This window comes from Schistocerca serialis, chromosome 1, assembly GCF_023864345.2.
Source record: "Schistocerca serialis cubense isolate TAMUIC-IGC-003099 chromosome 1, iqSchSeri2.2, whole genome shotgun sequence".
Lineage (NCBI taxonomy): Eukaryota > Metazoa > Arthropoda > Insecta > Orthoptera > Acrididae > Schistocerca > Schistocerca serialis.
Genome location: NC_064638.1, coordinates 627,182,112 through 627,209,969, shown reverse-complemented (window position 1 = coordinate 627,209,969; position 27,858 = coordinate 627,182,112). Strand labels below are relative to the sequence as shown.

The window sequence follows — 27,858 nt, the reverse complement described above, 5'->3', positions numbered from 1 at the left end:
TGCGTGTTACCTGATCTTATGTGACATATCATAATTTCCGTAAGGGATCTGATACACACCCTCTTTACGATGAAATAAATCATCTGTCACAATACCGAGTACGGCTGAAATCTTCGTAGGAGGCCGGAAGATCATCTTACAACGGTGTTTCTCGAGAAAACGGTTTATCTTCGACGAACATATAGCAACTCATTGCAAATACTTCACTTTCTGTCGTTTCTCATGATTAGTCTTGTCCGCGTTTTACAAGAATAGTTTTCTGTCGGTTACAGAGCTGTTAATGACACAAATAAATATTTTAGTGATGAAACGTTTCTCTCACTCGCCAGTCTGCTTTTATCTCTTTATTCTTTCTTAGGCAGTGCAGTTCTTTGCGTTCCTTCCTTCTTTCCTCTTGCTGAAAACGTATATTATTGAACCTGTATCCGCACTCGAGTCCTTTTCAATTGTGTTTTTGTTCTTGTTCGGTACTGTCGTCAGAATAATGGCGCCTCTGTAATCTAAAAATCACAGCTGCGCGAAACATGTGTGTTTTCATACATTCAGCGGTGTATAGCTTCTTTGTTTTAATGGTCGTAGCCCTTAGAACGCGACTGCCTTTGTTTTAATGTTCGATTGGATAAGATTCTTTACTGAAACAACTACAAAATTCTCGGGAGTTACCTAAGTTTCCTGCTGTGCGTATTATGAAAAGACAAGGTGCCAGATAAAAGATAGTAATTCAGTTAGGCAAATATGTACAAGATCAAATAACGTCATATTCAGATAATATATTCTTCAGTATTTTCAGAGAAATTCGAAATGAAACTGCAACTTCAGCAATGTTGACACTTATACTTTGTGCGTATACATTTCAACTCGTTATCGAACGACATCTCTCATACAAATAAAAATCCTGAGTTCAAAGGCAGAGTTCTCATTTATTTGTTTGTAGTTCACAATCGAATTTTTTTTAGCTCTGAACTACAAATACTTGTGCTTAAATAATCTCAACGTAAGTCTTAGTGACATGAAGCCATCAATGAATAACAAACCATGAAAGCTGTAGAAAATCGTAACTGTTGCGTTTCAGTTGTTCCCTTGTGCGGGGATGTCTTCAAAATATGGGGTTTCATCAGTTCACAGCCTTGGATCTAGAGAAACCTAACGCCTTAGTGCAACCCGATGTACTTACTCGAAAGGGAACCGGTGCGAAATTCCGGTACTAAGCGTTTGAGGAAAAAGATATGATAATACTTTTGTACTGCCAATCTATTCGTTACCTATCACCCTTTGAATACAGTTTTAACGCAATCGCTGTCAAAGAAACCTGGAACCTACAGAAGAGTAATTACAAACGAACAAATGTTACACACTTGTAATGTAAGGATATCAAATGATTGAGCGTATTTAATGTGAACAGTATACATTAAAAGCATCAACCACTATAGAGACAAGTAAAATATATTGTCGACGCCATTTCCATCACACGACTTCAGTTGTGAGGTACTTTCGCGACTGCTTTGAAAGCGAGTCAGAGATACCGTTGCGCAGCAGTGCACATACGCGCTGGCCAGATTGCTGGGCGCTTTGCGTGTAATGACGACCGCAGGGCACGCGTGGAATGCCGCCATTAAGCTCGCTGTGTGTGTGTGTGTGTGTGTGTGTGTGTGTGAGAGAGAGAGAGAGAGAGAGAGAGAGAGTGTGTGTGTGTGTGAGTGTGTGTGTGTGTTGGTCTGCAGACCATCCCCTCAGCGGTCACCGCTTGAGCCGCTTAGAACCGGCCGCTGTGCGGTCGTATTGCGGGGGTCATCCGGAAGCTTGTACCGTGCCTCACTCACTCGACGTTATTTGTAACGAGCAGTTGAGTCTCGCGACATTCCCGGTTAAAAATACTACATATAAACGTAGAAGCACACACTGATGTAAAATTCACAAAATTCATAATAAGCGGGTAATCTAACAACAAAGAGCAGAGAAAATGTGACTATTTGTGATTCAGCAAATGTTGTTTACTGATGACATTACTGCCATATTAGCAAAAATAAATGTCGAATATTTTAGTTTCTGCTAGTTTCTGTTATTCCCTTCGCCATTCCAGTTTCTCCTATTGCTGTATTACTGTAATCTGTCTAACATATTATGATGCAAGTAACAAAGTATGGACATGTGTTTAATAAATCTTTATCCTAAAATAAGAGCTTCTCACAGACAATCATCTCATCCGTCTAAAGGTCCCTTGTTTTATTTTTATGTGCACTTGGATTTTAATAGCTTGCTATCTTATCACAATGAAGCTGCTCAAACGGATATTGCTTACTGAGGAATGGAATCTTTTAACTTTTTTGTGTGTCACCACACTTTTACATGTTAACACATCGTTAGATTAGATTCTGCTAGTGATCATTGCTTTTGAATACATCATCTTTTCGGACAGAGATTTTCTGCAGCAAAGAGTGTGCGCAAGGAATGTTCTCGACAACTTGGAACTCGAATCCATCTTTGGCCCTTCTGGGAAGTGACTTTTCCACCGAAACTATCCATTGTCTGACACGAAGACTTGATCTACGAGCACCTTCCTTCTGTTTTCCAAAAATCGCAATTCAGGATTAGGCGAAATATTAATTCCGCAGCCGGCCGCGGTGGTCTAGCGGTTCAAGCGCTCAGTCCGGAACCGCGCGACTGCTACGGTCGCAGGTTCGAATCCTGCCTCGGGCATGGATGTGTATGATGTCCTTACGTTAGTTAGGTTTAAGTAGTTCTAAGTTCTAGGGGACTGATGACCACAGGTGGTAAGTCCCATAGTGCTCAGAGCCAGCCATTAATTCCGCAGACCTACGGTGAGGAGACTCTCGAGGCTACTGAACGTATCACAAAAACTATACGTAGTGTATACATAAAAACAGCTGATTTACAACAGTTCTTTCCACAGGTGTTAACGGCGAGAGGGTTTTCGAAGATGTGTATCGCATTTTCATATTTTAATTTACACGTTAATTAAAAAATTATCAAGCATGTACATAACCTAAAAAATGGTATCGACAAACATCGAGGGATTATAGAGGGTGTCTGAAGGAACAAATTGAGAATAGGTACGCATAGCTGGGAACGTCGTTCAAAGACAGGAAGTGGGGCGAAATTATAAGACGAACGTCTGCCGAAGGTCACATCTTTGGAAGTGAATATCTGTACATTCTACAGTTTTGTGATAACTTGTGCGGTGTTTCCGACACCATCCAACTAACAAATGCTGTCAAGCACATTACGAATAGTTCCGCATGCGGCCTGTCAGCGTAACGACTTAATGATAGCTGCCTAGCATCAGGCGTTACCCGCAGTAGCTTAGACGTCCTGTGGCGTTGCTGGATGACGTACCGCCAATTTGTTTCCCAAGGCACCGTCTACAGTGCCTCGCGGTTTGTATCTTTTTTTTTTTCTTTTTGTTGCGGCCTGTGTAAATGTATACATCGTAAAGAGTGTAAGATAAATCTTAGAGTATTTTGTGCCAAAAACGTAAAAAAGATAAAGCTCAGAAAAAAATTTAAAAAAGTTTACAGTACTGACTTTCACAGAAAGCATTACGGCGATGAAAATATACAGAGGCCAGAAATTGTACAGCTCCTGCGTAGTGTAACATTGTTACAGATACATCAGTTGATACTAAGTAAGTCGTTCGTGCAGTAGTAGATTTTTAGGATACTTGTCGCTCGTCTAAAATTTAGCCAAACTTATATGAGCTCTTTATCGAGGGTGGAATGTTATAACAATCGTATTTTCATAAATAATGGCAACCCTGTCCTAATAGAGGCTCTCGTCCCATTTGCATCTCTCACAGGAAGCAAGTACCTGCCTATGAAAGCTTAATTTCGAAATTAATACAGATGGTGTCACTTGAATTCACTGCTAAGCTGTGGCTGAAGCGCTCTCCGTCACATACAGTCTCGCAGCAGTGATATGCAAGTAAGGTAACCAGGATGGCTTGTGTGTCATGTGGAACGTATGCACTGCTATATTCAAGCTGGGAATGAAACTGCAAGGCATCACTGTAAAAGTCCGCTCAAGGAAACCATTTTGTTTCAAATCTTCTCCCGCTATGATTTTTAGTCCTCTAAACATGTCTTTTGCTTACCTGTCTGTAATAACTCTCCTGTTGTTCTACATTTCTTAGTGACTGAACCCGGTGATGATATCTCACCACAGCCGATTTTATTTCAGTTTCCAGTGGTTTCCATAAATAGAGGAATACAGGTTGATTACTTGGTCAACTTCCTAAGGTGTGTGCAGAATTCGTCATTCTTTTCCTAGCTGAAATAGTGCTTGGTTATGCCCTGGATTTCAGCAAGAGATTTGTTATTAGAAGAAACTGTGATAAGTAATTATCTGTTACAATAGACTACAATTCTCCTTTCCCCTTTGAAGAAACCGCTGTAATATCTTACTTTCTTTCTAAAATTTTTCTCATTTGGTTTTAGTAGTCCTCTAAAGGTTGATGTGTTTGATTACATACCGTATTCCAGCTCTTAAAATGCCATAACACGTTCTTTCACTGAACTATCTGTATTTTATTAAAAAAAAGTCTCAATCTCTAATACAACCACACCCACACCCACACACACACACACACACACACACACACACACACACACACACACACACATTCATAAAACAGTTGAATTCAGAAAACTGAGAATGTTGGTAACACTTAGAGAAACGAATGAAACTGTATTAAAAAGATGGCAGTTACAGTGATGTGTAACGTAAACAGTGAACTGAAAGTGAACTGTAATATGTCCACCTGGTTGCCAGATGAGAAAAAGCAGTTTGCTTAAATGTAGTGAATTAGAAGTTACCTGTAAGTACCTTTCCATTTCATAAAAAACCGTTAAGGATCTGTTTTTAAATCTATAACCTGGATATGAAATCATAACCTATGTGTAAAAATGGACAAATCATGTAATATTTCAGGACACCCACTCAAGATGCCTTGTAAAAAAGGCGAAACGCGTCTGGGTGCATAAATAAAAATAAAAATAAAAATTTCGATGTGCAGCATGCAAAAAAGGCATTTTCTTTGAAACAAATGCAATTTAATCTCTAAAGATCTCTCTGTTTCTCTTAATTCGTACCAACAAGATTCCTCATAACACTGTATTCCCATTATAAATAATTGTACGTTCGGTAGATAAAGGATGACGATAGCCGTCAATTAGTCAGCATTTATTCAGGAAAACACAAAGAGATGGAAATTGGCAAGCATAAAAATGTATGAGAGTTTTGTTGTCGTGCCGTATGAGAAGGACATACTAAAATTAACCTAATAAGTATTTTTACAGGTGTATAGAATGTGCAAAATTTGAATGTGTGTAGTGAATTATGAGGTGCATTATATTTATTTGTTGTGAAACGTATTTAGTAAAGAGAACCATGTTACGCTTTATGCGTTACCTATTTCCGACGTAATTTATCTGGCGTTTTCAAAAACGGAGTAAAATACTAAAGCCGTAAGTTAATCGGAAATGTTGAAATACTTCAGTGGTTTCTTTGCAAGGTAATGCAGAATGCTCTTGCATCCACTGGATCCTTGCTGACCTTTAGGCGTGGACCATTCGAACTTTTATGGAACTCTGTTGGCAGTAGCACTAAATACTCTTGGAATGCAAGGCCTGTTCGTATATTAAGAACGAGTGAGGCAAAAAAATAGGGAAATGAAGTTAACGGTACTTACGAAACCACAGACGCTTTGAGAGAGAAAGAGCCGGTTTGTTGAACTGCAGTTGTTATATAAGGCTAGTTGTCAATATATATTTGACAATCGTTACGCGGTTTGTCTTTCTTTACTTTTCACTCAAAAAGGAAGTTTTCGTAACCGGAGGTAAAGCAAAGGAGAAGTACAAACAATAGGATGCTTGATATGATTACTTGCTGTAAGTGGCTGAATATTTATGTCAAATCAAGTCCACAAGGGGAATATTTTTAATTTAACGTGGATTCTGAAACACAGGGCAAGCACGTAGTTTTCAGCTACACAAAATATTGCAATACGTGAAGGTTACGTAAAATGTCAGGTCAAACTCGTTGATCGAAACGGCTCGGGAACAATATAGGAAAGCAAAGGAGTTCACACTCTAACCCCTCGAAGACGAGCACATAGGAATCAGGTAAGGAACTAGTCGTGTCCTTTTCAAACAAATCGTCCAATTATTTATCTTGCAGGTTTGGGAAAACTCTGTCTGACATACAAAGCTTTCACTTAATAACCACAATCAACAACTATAAAACCTACTTGTATAGCTTTACTTGCAGCGAACTAGCTTGCGAGACATGAAGGTGAACCGAACTCGAATATAAACGGTGGTGGAGGAATAACAGCCATTGGTCTGGTACATGGGGCAGCCTTACTTTGGTTTTGAGGTGGGTTTCCACGTCTTTTTAGGCAAATTCTGTACTGGTCTCCAATCTCCGCCTCAGGAAATACGGTACAGAAACAGTTAAAATACAAACGCAGAACAAAGTATACACGATGACGGGGACGACTTACCACACTTAGCTTAACTGACAGTTATTTTTGCTACAGGTAGGTCATCGTGCGACAAAGTTGAAAAGTACATATGTATCCAGTCATGGAAACACCGTATACCGTACTTTGAGATAAACGCTTGTAATGAAAGAAAATCTTGACCCCTGACACGAGTTACTCGGAGTGGTTATTTTTTATTAACACAACTTCTACTATTTAGAACTGCTGTTGAGTCCGGTGTTTCTAAGCATTCATGCACTTACATGCCCTCAGGAATACAAACTCCTAATTTTGGGTACGCATACAAACAACAAACCAGCTACAGCTTTGATCAACAGCTGTCATGATTCAAATTACACTTGTCACAAATCATTTTCTGTAAGAAAACAAGCTAATTGTAATAAAGTAATCAAATATGAACTGTCGGTGTTACAGTAACGCACATTAATGTTAACCACCGGCAGTTTGTTCCCTGTGAAGGTTACGGCCAAAATTTCAGTACACGTTGCTCACACTTACAAAGGCAGGCCCACCTGCCTTCTCCTATTATCTTCATAGTTATAGGATTTGAACCTCGAAGAAATCGCCTTTGAGACTTCCGAACGCTGTTAAACAAAAAACATTTCTATTTAATTAATGAATTCCTCGGTAGCTTAGCACATAGTAAAACAGAAAACAAAGTGTAATCTCAAAACTAGCATACCTTTTTTATTTCTCGAATTCCATATTTATTAAGAAATGAGAACGTAAACAAGTACAGAAGTATAATTTTTAAGAAGAACAACATTTTTCATTTTTAATTCCTGGTTGTATGAAAATAAAGTAAAATTTGATTTAGATATACGAAGTGCCTTTTTCTCAAATGAACAAAAAATATATGCAGCAATAATACTGCTCAGTCTCTAGAAACAAAATATGTATTTGGTTTCATATCTTATGTTTCGTGATTCTGTTCCAAATTTTACTTTATTATGAATAGTTACATTTTCATACAATCAGTAATTAAAAATAAACAGATGCGATTTTTATAAACATTTATAATTTCATATTTGTTAATTAGAATTTCGATTTCTTCATAAATATGGAATTCAAAAAAGCAAAAGAAAAGTCATATACCAGCGGTTTTATGATTACATTCTGATTATGCTAGGCGCTGAACTACCGACGCATTTTTTAATTAAGTACAAATGTTTTGTACTTAACAGCGCTCGAATATTTTGTAACTTCAAAGGCGATTTTTACAAGTACAGACTTAGGACAATGATATCGGGGCACTGACCTTCATATCCTGTATGTATCAAGGAAATCGGAAAGGGTCACTCCGTAAAGTCGCCTTGGTTAGAAGAAGGAAATAGGTCCGAGAGTGCTTTATTTTTACGTTAGAACTAACGTTCTATAGTTTTTCATGTTAGGGGAGAATGTTGTATCGTGGACCAATTTTCAGACTTTCGCCTTTAGCCAGAACTGTAATAAAAGTATGACCCATTGATTAATACAACCGGCTCACAGCCGGCCGCAGGTTTCGAGTCTGTTATTACACTGCCGGCTTTGAGACGGGCCGAGCAGCTATAGCTTCTTCTTAGTGTTTCTTCTTCTCTTTTAATAGATGACGTGGTATGTTATATATCATTGGAAAGTGAGAAATCCATATATTTAGTGTTGTACAACACAGTATATTTATTTCTATATTTTTCGAGTTATAAGCAATCGTTTCCAGGTTTCGTTAATTTTGTTCTCTCCACTCCAATCAAGAAAACACCCTCCAGAAGTTGTGTTGTGTGCAAAGCAAGGAAACAAAGACGTGATACATGGTGTGAGAAATGTCTAGTTGTACATGCTTGTAGTTTTTCGGTTGTATCACACCAACAAAAAATTCATTCCTCATCATTTTAATAAATATTAAGGATACATCTATCCTATGAAAGAAATATATAATTTTGAGAAAAGTATGCAAGGCAAAATATTCAGATTTCCGTAAATTTAAATAGTAAATATAGGGTTGACGATGTAGAAAAATATTAGTAAGTCAATGGGTTAATATATTTTTTAGTTCTGTTTTGAAATTATAGCATTCACTTTATTTGTGCTGCAACCTTTTTCTGAAATTAAGGAAATCACTCCAATATAGTAATGTTTTTCCAAACGTGAAAAGCTGTTCCAAGACACAATATTTGCATGTACTTGGGAACAAATATTCTATTTAAATTAGAAGTGCTGCTATCTATAAAATCGTGTTAATAGTGTATTCAGTAGTTATGTCTTACATTATTACTCTAGTACATATCAATACTCAATAAGTAAACATCAGTTTAAGCAAAAGTTTTATCAAAGATGAGTTACAAGCTAGAAACGTTTTGAAGTGTAAGCTGTTGGCAATTAACACATATTTCCATTTTCGAGACATGGAACAATGTTAAGACATAAAATAGCTCAGTTCATATCCAAATATCACGTGTTCCATGGTAAAGAGACATTCCATTTCAAGGCACAAGATGACGCTCGACTGACGCTATATGGCTTGACCGTCTGATAATTACATAACTAGGTTTAAAAATATACAGAATTTTAATCACCATAAAACTCCGTAATTGAAGAATTAGCTTTGATCCATACAACTATTATAAATGAGAAAGTAACTCTGTCTGTTACGATTTCACGACTAAACCTCTGAATCGATTTTCATAAAATTAAGTACGGTGACAGTCTGAACACTGAGGAAGAACATAGGCTGTTTTAGGAAGTGTGTAGTACGACATATTTATGTATTTGCAGAATATAACGCGAAACATGGAACAATAATTACTCTATACAAAAACTATTTACTCTTTGACTTCTGAACGTTACCATACTTGTGAAAAAGGTTTTATTGGTTGATATGTTCTACGCAGTATGATTCAACGTAATCAGTACAATGCTTCTTCAATTCTCAAAGTGTTTAATCCATACTTCCATATTAATAGCAGTATTATTAATTGCGAAAGGAGCTCATTCTGTCACGTTTCCACAACTCTGCCGCTGAACCGATTTCGAACGTATTCGGTATGTAGATAGCTTGAATGTAAATAGCTTGAGCCCTGAGGGAGACCATGGGCTATGTTACAAAGTCGAATCTTTTCAGGTATTATAAATATTTTTAAATAAAGTATACGGGAGTGGCATGCACATGACGCTGGAACGATGGTCGGCGACTCTTTGTATCCCTACACCAATTCATGACAGTGCAAATCCAATGTTATTGTGCTCGTGGTTTATGATATTGAGTTCCTATATCACCTCGCTTAGCTGGAGAGTTTTGGTGGGGATGCAACAATAAAATCGGACAATAATCCAGAGAAACATATTCAAAACAATTACTATAAGCGTCGCAAATGTAAGTCTGATTAAGGGCTTAGTTCTAAGATAGGTGTAATTGCGGAAGTTATTCTAATCCAACAAAACCTCCGAGAGATCTTATGTCCTAGGAACTTGGAGTCATTTAAAGGCTGTACGGCAAACGGAGAGACGTATCTCTTTACATGTGGAACGTGGGGAGGCTTTTGGTAAGGTTGCATTTAATTGTAATCTGTTAATTTATTAAATCAGTCAAAAGGTTGAAACACCGAACAGGAAACATTATGTGTTCTTAAGAACTCTCTCTACCCTCCACGTGCTCTCATCTGTATTATTAACGGGAAACATACAGGTCGTACGACAATGCTACGCGAAACCAATTCTTAAATTAAATGTTCAAAATAACTTCTACACTGGTACGTACGAGTACGTATCTCATTATTGAATTCAATCCTGGGTACGCTGATGTATCCCTGAAGTACTGCGCTTACTTTTAAAGCCTACCATAATCCGGGCATGCAGACACTATAAACATTGTACTGAAATTCTATACACAAGTGCTTTCAACTGCTCCCACTGGTCTCAACGTAAGGTGTTAGCAGAAGCCACGGAACTTCATCTCTTTCTGTTCATCTCTCATGGACTGGTGCACAAAACAATGTTGTTGGACCTAAGAATTAAAATTTGACCAAATGTGGCCAAAAGGGTGTTTTGAACATTTCACACAAGAAACAGTTTCATATTGTGTACTGGTACGTTTGATTAATGTCCGAGGAACAGTTTAGAAAATAATCTTTATCAAGAAAGGACAAGCTTTTTTATAAACAGCCCGGGGGCTTCAAAAGACGACTGCGTGAAAAATGCAAGATATACAGAAAAGAACCAGACATCATTGGACAGAGCCTCTCTCCACGTATTTCGATTTATAACAGGCGCCGTGACGTAGTTGCAGAGCCCACCGCTACGGGGAAGATGTGTCAAAATATATAGATAAATAATCTTTTCCGTACTATCGCTCAGAATTAGATCGCGCCTCCAGACACGCAAACCAGAGTAGAGATTTCCAAAGTGGATTTAGGTGTTTTCAGAATCAGCCACTTCACAGAATTGCACGCACTTGCTCTTCCGCCCGTACTGATGTTTGCCTTGTCACAACAAGTGACCTAAGCACCCGTAATGTGAGTGAAAAAGTTCCAGAGATGCTCCATCCACTGGTTCCTGTATGGATTGTAACTTTCATGGAGGCGTGAATCCTCGGAGGTACTTCTGACTAAACCTGCAAAACGTGTCTTTCCCGTGCCTATGTAACACCTTTTTTTCTGCTATGTGTAATAAATGTGACCTGATTGATCACCAGCCCCCTTTTGTTACCTCCTCTATACACTTCAATGCTTCTAATAAGCATATTTATCATCCACTACTACTAATCTTATTATATTAAACATCAGTCCATTTCAACGAACGTTGTTTCCGACAAGTCGCTGACGACAGTTTGAGAACAACATAAGAAGAAATTAATTTAAGGGTAGATGGTAAGAAATTGAGTTAAAAATATGACTTTAGCTGTAATATTTCTGTATTCTCTTATAATCTTCTCTTCTCCATCTCTCTGTATATAAATTCAAGCCGTTTGCTCGTACCCATCTGTATGTGTAGGCTAATCTCAGCAACCGCTGTAGAGATTCTTATCTAGTTCTCACTAATAATACACTGATTCACAACGAAGGTTTTTTATGTAATTTATAAATATTTCGTACAAATTGACTGACTTATAATGATTTAAAATTACGATATGTAAACTATGCCACTGACCCCTAGTGAACAGCTGCCATAACTCGAGAAAGCAGCTATGAGTTGACGCAGCAAAAAGCATGACCAAATTCGCATCTGGTGAGATGGCCTAGTAATGGACACGAAAAGACTAGCAGTTATCAACAGGAAGTAGCAAACCGCAATATGTTTAGAGGAGGTGCTCTAAACTGGAGTTTACGCCCCAGGTGAAATACAACAGTTGTACTGGACTGCTCACAAATTTTGTGAACTGTGTCATTACGCATCACCCCCACCCTCCCATGAACCATGGACATTGCCGGTGCTGGGGAGGCTTGCGTGCTTCAGTGGTACACACAGCCAGCCGCTCCTTAGGTGCAACCAAAACCGAGGGGTATCTTAGAGAAAGCTTTTAACGATGTTGACTGGAATACTGTCTTTCAAATTCTGAAAGTGGCAGGGATAAAATACAGGGAGCGTAAGACTACTTACAATTTGTACAGAAACCGAGAGGCACGAAAGGGAAGCAGTGGTTGAGAAGGGAGTGAGAGAGGGTTGCAGCCTATCGCCGATGTTATTCAATTTGTATATTGAGAAAGCAGTAGAGAAAGAAACAGAAAAATTTGGAGTAGGAATTAAAATCAGGGGAGAAGAAACAAAAACCTTGAGGTTTGCCGATGACATTGTCATTCTCTCAGAGACAGTTGACAACTTGGAAGAGCAGCTGAATGGAATGGTAGTGTCTTGACAGAAGGATATAAGATGAACATCAACGAAAGCAAAACGAGGATAATGGAATGTAATAGAATTAAATCAGGTGATGCTGAGGGAATTAGATTAGGAAATAAGACAAAGTAGTACACGAGTTTTCCTATTTGAACAGCCAAGTAATTGATGATGGTAGAAGTAGGGTATAAAATGTGCACTGGCGATGGCAAGGAAAGCGTTTCTGAAGAAGAGAAATTTGTTAACATAGAGTATAGACTTAGTGTCAGGAAGTTTTTCCTGAAAGTATTTTTTGGAGTGTAGCCGTTTATGGGAGTGAAATATGGACGATGAACAGTTTAGACAAGAATAGAAGCTTTTTAAGTGTAGTGCTGCAGAAGAATACTGAAGATTAGATGGGCAGATCACGTAACTAATGAGGAGGTACTGAATAGAACCGGGGAGAGGGGGAATTCGTGGCACAACTTGACTAGAAGAAGGGATCGGTTGGTAGGACACGTTCTGAGGCATCAAGGGATCACTAATTTAGTACTGGAGGGAATCGTGGAGGGTAAAAATTATAGAGGGAGACACTAAGCAGATTCAGAAGGATGTAGATTGCAATAGTTACTCGGAGATGGCGACGCCTGCACAGGATAGAGCAGCACGGAAAGCTGCATCAAACCAGTCTTTGGACTGAAAACCACAACAAGAACAACAACGCATCATTAGAAACAAAGTTTCAACGTTAGAAGATTTTTTATAACTTCCTTCCTTATACTTTGACACAAGGATACGAATAAGTCGCAATGTCCTGAGATAGCAGAAACATGTTAAGCTAGTATTCAGAAGTTTAATGTCTCGTAATGTTCGCGTAGTCGCCTAACTGCAGTAACACTGTCACCTGGTCTCTCCAGGAATACAAGAAAAGACTTCTGACGAAGAAGCATAATATTTAATTTCGTCCAAAAGGTTAATTTTATTTGTATCCCAATCTATTTACCGTTTATTGCGACGTCTGAACGACGCAACGGCAATAGATCTTCAGGTCACTCAAAAAAAAAAAAAAGACAGAGTTCAATTGTGAGTTACACCCGAAAAGAAATATGTTTTAATTTATTTAAATAAGGAGAGTTTAGTTAATTCAAGAAGCTAAGAAGGCCTCTGAATGAACCTGGCCGATGAAGGCATATTCCGGCAAGCATAAAGGTCGGCTGTGGGGGTGGATGGAGGCCTGATTAAAAAAAAATTAAAAAATATTAAGACCTTTGGTACGAACCGAAAGGTTATCGGGTCAAATCCCGGCTAGGTCACTTTTTTCACTTTGTCTTTTAAGCTATGTGCGCCAATAGCACAGATAAAGCTGACTCATCATAAGATCAACAGATGTCAGAAGCATGAAGACATCCTCCAATCGACGATGATGTACTTTAGGGCCTTATGGTCCTCATTGCTTGAACTGGCTGCAAACGTTTCAGAAAAACTCCAGAGCGGAAAAACGGCGAGTCCAAAACCTGTGAGTTTCAATTATTTGTGCGTAAAGTAAAATGTAGCATGGGATGCAGCTTTACTTCATTTATGCACTGGTGTCCAAATTAAAGCAACAAACTGCTATTTCCTCGTTTTGTGTCTAATTCACGATATAATCATACAAACTGTCAACAGATGTCGTTACGATCGTGTTCTGCACGGAAGATGGCACTCCCATCAACGGACAACCACTCCAGGAATGACGTCAAGGCACCTATGAAGTGGGACATTGTTTCCAAGACAGTCTCACATCCACAATCGCTGTGTACACAGTCACAGACGCTGCAGTATGGTACAGAGATGACGCCTACACACTCTTTGCTGTGGAGTGCCATAGGAAGAACGAAAGTTGGAGAGTAGCAAACTTAGTGGCCCGATGGCTTCAAGTGAATCGTTCTGCTGTTTCTTGGATTTGGCGACAGTTTATAGAGGTCGAAACTGTATCCCGGAGACCAGGGCAGGGCAGAACATGTGCGACATCAGAAAGAGAGGACCGTTATTTGGCTGTAAGGACACGACGGTACCGCCTAATTCTTGCACTGCAATTGACATCTGACCTCACAGCATCCCCTGAACGTGCTGTATCAAGGAAACGGTGTTCAGAAGGCTTCAGCAGAGTGGCCTTCATTGTTGGAGACCCGCTGTTTATCTCTGGCTTTTCTTTCACAGAAGGGAACGTCTAGGGTGGAGCCGCCAACATGCCACCTGGACGGACGAACGGTGGGTCAGTGTTCTTTTCACAGATGATTCCCGGTTTTGTCTGTAGAGTGATTTTCTACGGATTCGTATCTGGAGGGCACGTGGAACTCGATTTCGGAACCCAAACACTGTGGAAAGAGAGCGATATCGAGGAGGGATTATGTTGATCACTAGAACACCTCTTCATGAAACTGTACGGATGAATCAGCAGGATGTGAATGCTTTCAGGTACCGTGAGGAGATCTTGTAATCTCATGCGCGGTTTTTACTAGATGCTGTGGGCCCAGATTTCGTACTGGTGGACGATAATGGTCAACATCATAGAGCACAAGTAGTGGATGTGGTTTTGGAAACGGAAGATATTGTGCGCATGGCGTGGCCTCCTCGCTCCCCCGATTTGAATCTGATAGATCATGTCTGGGATTCACTAGGGAGACGAATTGCACCACTTCAGCATCAGCCAACCAATCTCCAAGACTTGTGAGCAGCTCTGCAGGAGGAATTGGCGTTATTGCCTCTAAATGAGAGTGATAATATCATTCACAGAATGCCCCGTGGTCGTCAGAGGTTGTCACACCTCATGCTGTGCACATTAACCAGTTGTCACAATGTGTGTTCAAATCTATTAAGTTGGAAAGAAAGGAAGAACATTTTTGTCTACCGTTATGCATGTTGCAGTTGGTTACGTTATGCATTCTTTACATTATTTCTATTTTACTATCATCTATTTATACTGTTTTGTGGCAAAATAAACGCAACCTTGCAAAATTTCCTTTTGTTACTTTAATTTTGGGCACTGGTGTATAAAGGAAGTTTTTCAGCAGCGCCGAAAATGACTCAGCTCTCAGTTTTCTGCTTTCCTTTCGTGATAGAGCCATGATTCACATACAATATTTACAATATATGTACGAATATTGCTTACATCACTATGTGCTCCCATGATTAGCATGGGATGTCACTCCAAAGGACAATAACATATGGGACACTAACAGTCATGCCACCAAACATCTTTGCAGGAGTGTGCTGCTTACATAGCGTAAATTGTAAGAGATCATGGTATTCACTTATTTAACGTTGTTCTCTGTATTTTATTCGAGCTACAAGACAAAATCTGATACGCGAGTCAAATCATTTGGCCACTGCCAATCGTGCGAAGCCGGGACGGGTCGTTAGTTTGACATATAGATTGATATATCTTCTGGAGGTTTAGATTACAAAATAAACATAAACAATGACGTTAATGAGAGATAGAATAAGAGTAAGCAGTGAAGTCACGTTCTGTCTTCGTATTCGAACAGTAAGGTATAACAACTCACTTCTCTCTCATTTGCATCACGTATTGCAAAAATTAAAAGAATGTGGTCGATTTCTTCTCAGCCCACTTAACACATTAATGGCAATTAGCGGCATTAACTTTCATATGTAGTTTCACTGTAGTCCGAAATTTACCAAGCCTAAATTTGATAGATAAGCGGGTCAGAAAAAGTTTGTTTTTGATATAGTGGTGGTGGTGGATAGTTCCTATGGGACCAAACTGCTGACGTCATCGGTCTCTAGGCTTAAACACTACTTAATCTAACTTAAACTAACTTACGCTAAGGACGACACACACATCATGCTCGAGGGAGGACGCGAACCGCCGACGGGAGGAGCTGCGCAACCGTGACAAGGCGCCTGAGACCACGCGTCTATCCCGCGTGGCTTTTGATATTAGAAAATAATACTTACTAAGTAGGGTAATTAGGATGTTGGCAACGACTCATCAGGGAACAGCCTGGAACAAAAGACGAAATGATAAGGTTAAAATATCATTTACGGGAAACTTCTTTATAGGTCAACTTACATGGGCATTGTCAGGAACAGGATAAGGTGCTGTGTGCTGGGTTATGGATTGGAAATATCTATAGAGTAGCTACATTTAGTAACACAAAACGCACTAGAGCAGCTGACCACTCGGCACATGTGACATGGTAGTAGAGATAATTTTTGGTGTAATACGGGGAAACGGTGAAGCCAATAACACTTGCGAAGAATATCGTTTGGAAGTAATTATAACTACCACAGTTCCGAATATCATAGAAAGGTTGGCCAGTATGTTATATGCTTCAGCAAGTTGATTAGTTGTTTTAGTGATTCAGCATTCAGTTGTTACAAAAATATGAAATAGGAGTTAGCATCTCAAATGAAATTTATCTGCACGTACATACACACTTCGGAGGCCACCGTAAGGTGCACGGAGGGGGGTACCACGTACCACTACTAATCATTTCCTTTCCAGTTCCACTCGCAAACAGAGCGAGGGAAGAACGACTGTCTTTGTACCTCAGTACGATTCCTTGTTTCTTTTACTTTATATTAGTGGTCCTTACGCAAAGTGTACGTTGGCAGCAGTAGAATCGTTCTACAGTCAATTTCAAATGTCAGGTCTCTAAGTTTCCACAGTAATGCCTTACAGAAAGAGAGCTATCATTTCTCCACTGCCTTCCAGAAAGAGAGCTATCATTTCTCCACTGACTCCCATTTGAGTTCACGAAGATCTCTGTAATGTTTGAGTGTGTATCGAACATACGAGGAAGAAACCTAGCAGCACGCCTATGAACTGGTTCGATGTCTGTTGTGTACATAGTTCCATGTAGTCAGCGCGTACACAACTTTCCCAATAGTGCGCGCCCCGCTAAGCACAACAGCGCAGGCAAAGCGCTCGTCTGTCTCTGCACTACGATATGGCGCTGTCTTAGAGACGGACCAAATTCTGCTTCCGCCAATCCGCGTATTAATATGTAACGCAGCCAATGAGATTGCTGCTAATGTAGAACCTTTTATCCTCGTGGATCACACTCACGCAGTGATACCTGAATGCGCGAGGCATTATTACGAGTGTACAGACTTCCGATTAGTCAGTCTGCATTAGTCTGTAGTCAAGTTTCAGTCTGCGCCTAATAAGATTATCATATTCCTGTACATAGTCATGAAGAGAAATGTACAGACACTTTGTCAAGTATCAGAGATATGTGAGAATAAGATTAACGTACCAAGACCAAAGGAACTTCAGATTGTCAGTTGTAAATATCATCCAGAATCCAGTTAAGTAATATTTATGCTTATTATTATTTTAATAAATGTGTGTGAAAATTAATCAAGTTCTGTTTAAAGTTGGTCACCGTCAATCTGCTACTCTAAGCGTGCAAGTGGCATTTCTATCATCTGACATAACAGCAGAAGATAAACACGCCTCAATAAGACCAAGAGACATATTGCTGACACTCGCCTACTTCGTTAGAGCGACAAGTCAAATAATCTGATGGTATGTGTACCGAAGGTCATACAGTACGCACACCACAATGTCTTTCTTTAATCCAAACAGGTGTGGATCCCAAACACTTAAACACTACTCAAGAACGGGTCGCACTAGCGTTCTATACAACGTCTCTTCTATAGATGAGCCACACTTTCCCAATAAACCGAAGTTGGCTGTTCGCCATCCTTATGACAAACCTAACATCCTCGTTCCATTCCATCTTGCTTTGCAACGATACACCCAGATATAAATAAACGACATGACTGTGTCAAGCAGGACACCAATAATTCTGTATCTCAACACTGAGGGTTTGTTGCTCATGCCTATCCATATTAACTCTTATTTTCACACCAACTAGAGATGTTGTGTAAGTTATTTTGTATCTTCCTACAGTCAGTGGACTATGATACTTTCTAGTACATCACAGCATCATCAGCAAACAGCCGTAAATTGCTGCTCATTCTGTCTCTTAGGTAATTTATGTGTACAGAGAACAAGAGCGGCCCTGCCACATCTCACTGCGGCACTCCTGACGACAGTCTTGTCTCTGATGAACACTCGCCATCGAGGACAATATACTATACGCGCAAACTAAGTTGACACTTGGCTCGGTGGCTGATGGGAGAGACTATAAATGGGAAATGTCTGTACGGTCGCTCCCACCAGCCACTGCACCGAGTGTCAACTTAGTTTGCACGTATTTTACTGGATTCTATTACCTAAGACGCGTTCGAGGCACTCAGATGTGTGGAAACCTATTCCATATGCTCGTATCTTCGATAAAAGACTGCAGTGGGACACTGAGTAAAATACATTTCGGAAATTTAGAAATACGGAATCAGTTTGTTGCCTTTCATCCATTGTTCGCAGTATATATCATGTGAGAAAAGAGCAAGCTGAATTTCGTACGAACGTTGCTTTCTAAAACCATGCTGATTCGTGGCATAAGCTATTCAGCTTATTATATTTAAACTCAGAATATGTTCAAGAATTCCGCAGCAAACCGATGTTATGGTTGTAACGGAATATTTTACTAAAGTGACGTATAAATAAACAGTATATGTGCTCTTCCGATTTCTAGCTCCAGCTTTTAACATATGCTTATGTATTGCGCCTAATATCAACATATTACATTACGTTGGAGTATGTGTCTGTACTTATAACTGTTCCCTTCTCCACTTTCTACAAATGCCAAAGTTCATGAAATGTAAATGCCCACCTAGCAGATCCTGTCAAGGATTTTCCATGGATTTCTTTCTTCGATTACTTCTTGAGTAATTTCTCTTTCTTTGTATCTTTCAGTTGCTTTCTGTTTCTTGTTGTTCTTTTGTTTCATGGTATAAGACTCAATTTCGTTCAGTGCTACGTTTTAGGAACTTCTTTCTCATTGTGTACCTATATTTTAAAGTACTTCTTCGTCTTCACTAGTAGCTTTGTTTCGATGATCTTTCCTAATCTTGCCCCCTAGAGAGAAAATTCATTTACGAGGTGCATTCAAGTTCTAAGGCCTCCGATTTGTTTTCTAATTAACTACTCACCCGAAATCGATGAAACTGGCGTTACTTCTCAACGTAATCGCCCTGCAGACGTACACATTTTTCAGAACGCTGACGCCATGATTCCATGGCAGCGGCGAAGGCTTCTTTAGGAGTCTGTTTTGATCACTGGAAAATCGCTGAGGCAATAGAAGCACGGCGGGTGAATGTGCGGCCACGGAGAGTGTCTTTCATTGTTGGAAAAAGCCAAAAGTCACTAGGAGCCAGGTCAGGTGAGTAGGGAGCATGAGGAACCACTTCAAAGTTGTTATCACGAAGAAACTGTTGCGTAACTTTAGCTCGATGTGCGGGTGCGTTGTCTTGGTGAAACAGCAAACACGCAGCCCTTCCCGGACGTTTTTTTTTTTTTTGCAGTGCAGGAAGGAATTTGTTCTTCAAAACATTTTCGTAGGATGCACCTGTTACCGTAGTGCCCTTTGGAACGCAATGGGTAAGTATTACGCCCTCGCTGTCCTAGAACATGGTTACCATCATTTTTTCAGCACTGGCGGTTACCCGAAATTTTTTTGGTGGCGGTGAATCTGTGTGCTTCCATTGAGCTGACTGGCACTTTGTTTGTGGATTGAAAAATGGCATCCACGTCTCATCCGTTGTCACAAACGACGAAATGAAAGTCCCATTCATGCTGTCGTTGCGCGCCAACATTGCTTCGCAACATGCCACACTGGCAGCCATGTGGTCATCCGTCAGCATTCGTGGCACCCACCTGGATGACACTTTTCGCATTTTCAGGTCGTCATGCAGGATTGTGTGCACAGAACCCACAGAAATGCCAACTCTGGAGGCGATCTGTTCAACAGTCATTCGGCGATCCCCCAAAACAATTCTCTCCACTTTCTCGATCATGTCGTCCGACCGGCTTGTGCAAGCCCAAGGTTATTTCGGTTTGTTGTCACACGATGTTCTGCCTTCATTAAACTGTCGCACCCATGAATGCACTTTCGACACATCCATAACTCCACCACCACATGTCTCCTTCAACTGTCGATGAATTTCAATTGGTTTCACACCACGCAAATTCAGAAAACGAATGATTGCACGCTGTTCAAGTAAGTAAAACGTCGCCATTTTAAGTATTTAAAACAATTCTCATTCTCGCCGCTGGCGGTAAAATTCCATCTGCCATACGGTGCTGCCATCTCTGGAACAAATTGACAATGAACGCGGCCTCATTTTAAAGCATTGCTCGTGTTTCTGTCTCTTTCCAGTCTGGAGAAAAAAAATCGGGGGCCTTAGAACTTGAATGCACCTCGTACTTCTACTGTCTTTCACCGTTTCGATGTTTGGCTCTTTTGTGTGTTTGCGGCGGGACGATAAAACTGAACCATCCATCACACTTTCTTCATGGCTTCTAAAGCCATTAATAGCGAAACAATGTTTAGGGAAGTTTACATATACGTATTTAAGGTATAAAGAAAATAAGTACAGATATAACAGTAAGTGAATTAAAGGCACTTAATATTGGGGAAGGAAAACTGGTACTGGACTTTAAAGATTAACTTTTCTCTAGTTCTGTGTTTTGAAACGATAAGTATACAACTCATGAAAAGAACACACCTGCAGTTTAATTTCATCCTATGGCTTAATTGTTTTATAACCCGTGCATTATGTGGAAGGAGCACTCAGTGGAGTATAATGGTAGTTCATTACAAGGTGGGTGTGCCTTGTAAGCAGCTGGTAATGTGACACAGGCTGCCGAAATAACAACTCTGCCGTCTGCGGTCCTCGCGAAGCCGTCGTGCGCCGCCTCTGGTTATACTTGTGGTGTCACCGCCAGACACCACACTTGCTAGGTGGTAGCCTTTAAATCGGCCGCGGTCCATTAGTATACGTCGGACCCGCGTGTCGCCACTGTCAGTAATTGCAGACCGAGCGCCGCCACACGGCAGGTCTAGAGAGACTTACTAGCACTCGCCCCAGTTGTACAGACGACTTTGCCAGAAGGGGATCACTGATAATTACGCTCTCATTTGCCGAGACGATAGTTAGCCTAGCCTTCAGCTACATTTGCTACGACCTAGCAAGGCGCCGTATTCAATTGGTAATTAATATTATGAAGCATGTACAGTAACGAGAGTGTTCTACAATTATGAATTAAAGTTAAGTATTTCAGAAGCTACATACTTTTCTTTATAGCATTCATTACGTATCCTGTTTCAGACCTCACGCCAGCCTGCGTGAGTTTAAGCGCGTGCCTTTCGGCTTCCTCTCATTGTGTCTAGGCTGTCTTGTCTAGACACAACAATACTCGCGGCCTCCCTAATGACAGGCCACGAGGTTGGGCCTCTTCCAGCAAGGAACACTGCACACGTTCATCTTTGCCAAGGCGCTTCCATTGTTTTGTGTTCTAACTTCCTGTCGTCGTTTTTCCACTGATGTGCCGTTACCGAACAGAGGACCTAACACTCGACGATGGTTAGATGCACCACTATCCGACTCACGCTCTGTGAAAACGGAAGACTCCGCCTTGTTCTCGTGTTGGGTGTTAGGTTTACGTTATCTTTCGTGACTAACCGGAAATGCCCAAGAAGGACCGAAAGCTCTTTCCACAGTGCCATGAATAATAAAAAGAAAAGCTACGAGGTGAACTAAGACAAAAAACCTTTTTCTTGTTTGGTTTGTTTCAGTTGCTAAAATGATAACATCACATACATTCACCAGTTGTACTAAGAAGTTTTCGATAACATCGTTTACTGAGCTGCTACATCATGGAACGGCAGGTCAGGGAGAGTAGGGGTAGCTCCGACAAAATCCAAAATTAGACGTTGTGATAATGCTGTGAATATTTGACAATTAAAATTTTCAGTACAGACAGCACTATACAGTATGGAAAGGCTTTCCATAGCATTGTTCTCAGAAGCCCTTACATGTATGAAATCGTACAGAGGTGTCGCCACTCAGAGAAAATGGCTCTGAGCACTATTGGACTTAACATCTGAGGTCATCAGTCCCCTAGAACTTAGAACTACTTAAACCTGCGACCGTAGCGGTCGCGCGGTTCCAGACTGAAGCGCCTAGAACCGACCGGCCACCCCGGTCGGCGCCACTCAGAAAAATATCGAGACGCAGACCTCTGTTACCTCGAAAAAGTGCCGCTGTCTACAGTGGCTTAGCTGAGTAGCTTTAGTTTGGCACTCGATGTGGAGCGTTGTCACGCCTGCCCCCCCCCCCCCCCCCCCCCCTCCTCCAACCCCACAAAAACAAACAAAATTTGTGGGGAAGCAATTTTTGATACAAGTGCTTCAGTAAGTAAAGTGTAATTTTAATTCTTCTGTAAACAGCTTTCGGATTCGAAACAAGTAAGTACAACGCATTTTTATAAATATTATAGTACAACCGATTATTAATGAAGTAGTACAAATAACAGAAGATCTTCTTAGTGGTAGGTGACTTTACTCGAAGCTTACAGTCTCTCCCTTCGAACGTATCTGCAGAAAATTATGCCGTCAATACGGTACCATTAGCTGGACTGTTTTCGATTGACGAAATTTACAAACTAAAGAGTCGTGTCTAACTCAAAGTGGAGTTAAGATAATTCTTTATTAGTTTGAGTTTTAACAAATTCCTTCCATATTACGCTACCGAAACATACATACAAAGTTAAGAAAAACCTTAACGCCAAAATGAGGCATGGAGGATATTTGGAAAATTCATATACGTGCATGAACTGTAATGATTAAACTCTGCCAAAACAAGACACATCTTTTAGAATTTTGGAAGCTTCCTGAATTCTTCTTCAGCGTGTGAGGCTACAATCTCCAGAAATCTCATCATAAATGAGAACCACGCTATTCATAATCGTGGAAAGGTCAGTTCCTGGAGCTTTACTCAGATTCCTAGGTTCTAAAACAGAAGAACGATCTGATATGCGGTCCATGGTTTTGCAATGTGTCTCGGTTTCTTGCAGAGACCTGTCGATGCACTTAAACACTGACTTTCTTAGTTCCTGGTGCAAAGTCAACGTCTCCTTTGCAGCCTCCTAGCTAGGCATTATTTTCTTCTTCCCCGTAGTACCATCTTTTCCACAGGAATGAATATCTCATCACATGTGTCCTATGCAAATTGAATTACTTCCTGAACAAGATAATATTTCTTGTCTTTTGAACAGAGCAATAGACTTATCATTTCGTTATACGGTACATATTCCGAAGTTGATTCCAACAATCTGTAAATGCTTTTGAGGATGGTTGTCTTCTAAGACAATACTTCGTAAACACACACACACACACACACACACACACACACACACACACACACACACACACACACACACACACACACACATCATGAAATGCAGACAACTTCATCATCGATAATTTTTTTAAAGCACAGAAACGCAGGCTTAAAGGCATCGTGGTGAGCACTCCATCGAGTTTCTGATATTCCTAACTGTAACTCCACCGTCTTTCAGACGCATCCCACCAACCCCACAAAAACAAAAACAAACAAAAAAATTGGGGGGGGGGGGCAGAAATTTTTGATACAAGTGCTTTAAGTAAATAAAGTGTAAATTTAATTATTTTGTAAACAGTTTTCAGATTCGAAACAATTAAGTACAACGCACTTTTATAAATAATATAGTACAATTGATTATTGATGAAGCAGTACACACAAGAAAACGTTCTTCTTATTGGTAGGTGACTTTACACAAAGCTTAGAATTTCTTCCTTCTAACTTTCCACTACTAATCATTTCCTTTCCTGTTCCACTCGCAAACAGAGCGAGGGAAGAACGACTGTCTTTGTACCTCAGTACGATTCCTTGTTTCTTTTACTTTATATTAGTGGTCCTTACGCAAAGTGTACGTTGGCAGCAGTAGAATCGTTCTACAGTCAATTTCAAATGTCAGGTCTCTAAGTTTCCACAGTAATGCCTTCCGGAAAGAGAGCTATCATTTCTCCACTGACTCCCATTTGAGTTCACGAAGATCTCTGTAATGTTTGAGTGTGTATCGAACATATGAGGAAGAAACCTAGCAGCACGCCTATGAACTGGTTCGATGTCTGTTGTGTACATAGTTCCATGTAGTCAGCGCGTACACAACTTTCCCAATAGTGCGCGCCCCGCTAAGCACAACAGCGCAGGCAAAGCGCTCGTCCGTCTCCACACTACGAGATGGCGCTGTCCTAGAGATGGACCAAATTCTGCTTCCGCCGTTCTGCGTATTAATATGTAACGCAGCCAATGGGATTGCTGCTAATGTAGAACCTTTTATCCTCGTGGATCACACTCGCGCAGTGATACCTGAACGCACGAGGTATTATAACGAGTGTACAGACTTCCGATTAGTCAGTCTGCATTAGTCTGTAGTCAAGTTTCAGTCTGCGCCTAATAAGATTATCATATTCCTGTACATATCCATGAAGAGAAATGTATAGACACTTTGTCAAGTATCAGAGATATGTGAGAATAAGATTAACGTACCAAGACCAAAGGAACTTCAGATTGTCAGTTGTAAATATCATCCAGAATCCAGTTAAGTAATATTTATGCTTATTATTATTTTAATAAATGTGTGTGAAAATTAATCAAGTTCTGTTTAAAGTTGGTCACCGTCAATCTGCTACTCTAAGCGTGCAAGTGGCATTTCTGTCGTCTGACCTAACGGCAGAAGATAAACACGCCACAATAAGACCAAGAGACATATTGCTGACACTCGCCTACTTCGTTAGAGCGACAAGTCAAATAATCTGATGGTGTGTGTACCGAAGGTCTTACAGTACGCACACCACAATGTCTTCCTTTAATCCAAGCAGGTGTGGATCCCAAACCTTAAACACTACTCAAGAACGGGTCGCACTAGCGTTCTATACAATGTCTCTTCTATAGATGAGCCGCACTTTCCCAATAAACCGAAGTTGGCTGTTCGCCATCTTTATGACAAACCTAACATCCTCATTCCATTCCTTCTTGCTTTGCAGCGATACACCCAGATATAAATAAACGACATGACTGTGTCAAGCAGGAAACCACTAATCCTGTATCTGAACACTGAGCGTTTGTTGCTCATGCCCATCCATATTAACTCACATTTTCACACCAACTAGAAATCTTGTGTAAGTTATTTTGTATCTTCCTACAGCCGGTATACTATGATACTTTCCAGTACATCACAGCATCATCAGCAAACAGCCGTAAATTGCTGCTCACGCTGTCCGTTAGGTAATTTATGTGTACATAGAACAAGAGCGGACCTGTCACATCTCACTGCGGCACTCCTGACGACAGTCTTCTCTCTGATGAACACTCGCCATCGAGGACAATATACTATATGCGCAAACTAAGTTGACACTTGGCTCGGTGGCTGATGGGAGAGACTATAAATGGGAAATGTCTGTACGGTCGCTCCCACCAGCCACTGCACCGAGTGTCAACTTAGTTTGCACGTATTTTACTGGATTCTATTACCTAAGATGCATTCGAGGCACTCAGATGTGTGGAAACCTATTCCATATGCTCGTATCTTCGATAAAAGACTGCAGTGGGACACTGAGTAAAATACATTTCGGAATTCTAGAAATAGGGAATCAGCTTGTTGCCCTCCATCCATTGTTCGCAGTATATATCATGTGAGAAAAGAGCAAGCTGAATTTCATACGAACGTTGCTTTCTAAAGCCATGCTGATTCGTGGCATAAGCTATTCAGTCTCAAGAAAATTTATTAAATTTGAACTCAGAATGTGTTCAAGAATTCTGCAGCAAACTGATGTTATGGTTGTAACGGACGTATAAATAAACAAAACAAAATACGTATAAATAAACAATATATGCGGTCTTCCGACTTCTAGCTCGAGATTTTAACCTATACTTATATATTGCACCTAATATCATCAACATATTTTACATTACTTTGGAGTATTTGTCTGTACATATAACTTTTCCCTTCTCTACTTCCTACCAGTGCAAAAGTTCATGATATGTAAATGTCCACCTAGCAGATCCTGGCAAGGACTTTCCGTAGATTTCTTTCTTTGATTACTTTTTGAGTAACTTCTCTTCCATTGTATCTTTCAGGTGCTTTCTGTTTCTTTTTATCCTTTTGTTTCATGGTATACGACTCAATTTCGTTGACTAGTACGTTTTAGAAACTTCTTCCTCATTTTATACCTACATTTTAAAGTACTTCTTCGTCTTCACTAGTAGCTTTAAAGATTAACTTTTCTCTAGTTCTGTGTTTTAAATCGATAAGTATACAGCTCATGAAAAGAACGCAACTGCAGTTTAATTTCCTCCTACGGTTTAATTGTTTTATAGCCCCTGCATTATGTGGAAGGAGCACTCAGTGGAGTATAATGGTAGTTCATTACAAGGTGGGTGTGCCTTGTAAGCAGCTGGTAATGTGACACAGGCTGCCGAAATAACAACTCTGACATCTGCGATCCTCGCGAAGCCGTCGTGCTCCGCCTCTGATTATACTCGCGGCCTCCCTAATGACAGGCCACGAGGTTGGTCCTCGTCCAGCAAGGAACACTCCACACGTTCATCTTTGCCAAGGCGCTTCCATTGTTTTGTGTTCTAACTTCCTGTCGTCGTTTGTCCACTGATGTGCCATTACCGAACAGTGGACCTAACACTTGATGCTGGTTAGATGCTCCACTATCCGACTCACGCTCTGTGAAAACGGAAGACTCCGCCTTGTTCTCGTGTTGGGTGATAGGTTTGTTATCTTTCATGACTAACCGAAAAGGTGCAGGAAGCAATTAAAGCTCTGTCCACAGTGCCATGAATAATATAAAGAAAACCTACGAGGTGAACTAAGACAAAAACCTTTTTATCTGGTTTGGTTTGTCTTCAGTTACTAAAACGATAACATCACATACATTTACCAGTTGTATTAAGAAGTTTTCGATAACATCGTTTTCTGAGCTGCTACAGCACTGAACGGCAGGTCCTGGACAGTAGGGGTAGCTGCGACAAAATTGAAAATTATGCTTAGGCCTTGTGAAAATTCTATGAATATTTGACAGTTAAAATTTTCAATGCAGACAGCACTATTCAGTATGGAAAGGCCTTCCATAGCATTTTCCTCAAAAGCCCTTCCATGAACGAGATTGTACAAAGGTGTCATCACACAGGAAAATATCGAGACGCCGACCTCTGTTACTTCGAAAAAGTGCCGCTGTCCACAGTGGCTTAGCTGGATAGTTTGGCAACCGGTGTGGAGCGCTGTCAGCATCCCACCAACCCCACAAAAACAAAAACAAACAAAAAATTGGGGGGGGGGCATAAATTTTTGATACAAGTGCTTTAAGTAAATAAAGTGTAATTTTAATTATTTTGTAAACAGTTTTCAGATTCGAAACAATTAAGTACAACGCACTTTTATAAATAATATAGTACAATTGATTATTAATGAAGCAGTACAAATAAGAAAACGATCTTCTTATTGGTAGGTGACTTAACACAAAGCTTAGAATTTCTTCTTTCTAACTTTTCTGCTGAAAATTTTTAAATTGTGCCATCAATACGATACC

At 40.2% G+C, this 27,858-nt stretch overlaps 1 protein-coding gene across 1 annotated transcript in view; it reads right to left on the bottom strand.

Annotated features, from left to right (window-relative positions):
• Positions 1 to 27,858, bottom strand: part of LOC126478516 (uncharacterized) — a 205,821-nt gene that overhangs the window by 88,301 nt on the left and 89,662 nt on the right. Inside the window, exon 2 of the mRNA XM_050103707.1 lies at positions 16,259 to 16,304. The gene's annotated coding sequence lies outside the window, so the exon portion shown is untranslated. The remainder of the gene's footprint in view (positions 1 to 16,258; positions 16,305 to 27,858) is intronic.